We start from the raw sequence: 2,149 nt of genomic DNA on the forward strand, positions 1-2,149 counted from the left end.
GTGGGGGGGAACAGACACAGAAACTTATATACAACAGGCTTCTTTCAGTTTCCTTCTACCAAATCCACTCACAAGGCCTTGGTCGGCCCAAGGCTTATTGTAGAAGACACTTGACTAAGGTGCCATGCAGTAGGACCGAACCTGGAACCATGTGGTTGGGAAGCAAGCTTCTCGCCACGCCAGCCACTATATTTATTTCAATTTTTTTTTTTTCCTCCATTTAATCTTTCTGCATGCTTGAAATTAATTTTTTAGATTTACATTTTTAAACATGAGAACATAATTATCTAAATATTACTGCGTCCATGCTGGAGCACTGCCTTGAAGGGTTTAATTGAACAAATCGACCACAATATTTATTTTAAGCCTGGTACTTATTGTGTCGGTTACCTCCGCCGAAACGCTAAGTTACGTGTACGTAAACACGGTTGTCAAGTGGTGGGGGATGGGGTGTCATATACACGTATCTGGGATCCTTACCCTTTGAACGACAGATCAAGGGAAAATATCCCGTATCTGTAAAAACAAAATTTTCCTAAATTATATTGTGATGGAATTTAAATAAAAAGAATTTTTCCCCCTCCTCTGTAACTTTGTGATTTCTTTTACTTTACGCCTGTGTTTGTGTTTCAAACTTTAAAAATTCGAATATACAAAATGAAAAAATCCGCATCACCACCGCTGTCACTGATGTAAAGTTACGAGTTTGGCCCGTTGATAATTTCCGACTCTATTGTATAAGAACATCCGCATAAGTATTTGTGTGCGTGCAATCGTGGCTGTGTAGCTAGGAAGTTTGCTTCCCAGCTTTGTGGACTTGGGTTCATTTTTGCTGTGCGGCACCTTGGGCAAATCTATTCTACTTGAGCCTCGGGCCGACCAAAGCCATGTGTAAGTGGATATGATAGACGGAAATTCTGTGGAAGCCCGTTGAGTATGTGTATGTGTGAGCGCGCACAGACAACGATGTTTCAATTTGTAAGTGTCTGCATTGTTGACAGCCACGTTGATATGCTTACATCCCCGCAAAGTAGCGTTAGGGAAGCAAAAGAGAACGAAACAAGTACCACGCTTCAAAACAAATAAAAATGAGTTCTGGAGTCGATTTTTTTTGTTCGGCTATGCCCTCTAAGACAGTAGTACCCCAGTATGGCCGTGATCCACTGACTAGTTAAACGTGTGTGTGTTTGTATGGGTATTGGGAGAACTTGATATAATCGAAGAATAAGATATAGTTAGATTAGGCCATGATAAATTTTAATAGCGTTTTAACTTAAGTACTATTAAAAAAAAAAGTTAATGGCTTACGATCAGCTAAAAAAAAAGACAATAAAATACGTTATCGCTTTTACAAAATACTCATTAATTAAAATACATGTAATGTAGTAAAAATATATTACGTATTATTTATTCTATGTATTAAATCTATCGAAGCTGTTCGATAATGAAAGAATGAATGGAATTTTGAATTGTTTAAAGGGTCAAGTGTAAGAGAGAGAATGAGGGGGCTGGAAATTGTGGCATTTTGATTGGTTGTTTTCTAGCGTCATGTGGCGTTTGTCGATTCTGATTGGCTGCGAGATGATGTTACGTCAGGTAAACCACTTTGATAAACAAAAGCATTAAAAATCTGGTTTGATTCCACAGCGACAACAGTTCCGTGAAAAAATGTCAAAATTTGCTAAACTTGCAAAATCAGGGAGAAATAATTAAAAATAATAAAAACGTGTGGAGGGGGAGGCGGGGGTAGAAGGGGAAACAAGAAAAATGACGGAGTCGGAGGGAGGGAGAATGATATCGCAGATGTATGTAGTAAAGAAAGAATGAGAGAGAGAAAGGGAGGTAGACGTTGAGATAGAGAAAGAAAGAAGGGGAGGATGAAATTGGAGGAAAAAGAATTTATACAATGGAATCTCTTTCTCTCTGTCTTCTTTCTCTTTTCTTTTCTCTGCTCTCTCTCTTTCCCTATATCGAGAAAGAAAGGAATGCGATAGAATCAGAGGTGGTGAGTTAGTGTGATTTAAAGTACCTTTTTACTGAAGTCGCGGCCATGCTGGGGTACCGCTTTGAAGGGTTTTAGCCGAACTAATCGACCGACCCCCCAGTACTTTTAAGCCAGGTACATATTAGTCCGTTTTTTTTTTTTTTT

Source organism: Octopus bimaculoides, chromosome 26, assembly GCF_001194135.2.
Source record: "Octopus bimaculoides isolate UCB-OBI-ISO-001 chromosome 26, ASM119413v2, whole genome shotgun sequence".
In the NCBI taxonomy this organism is placed as follows: domain Eukaryota; kingdom Metazoa; phylum Mollusca; class Cephalopoda; order Octopoda; family Octopodidae; genus Octopus; species Octopus bimaculoides.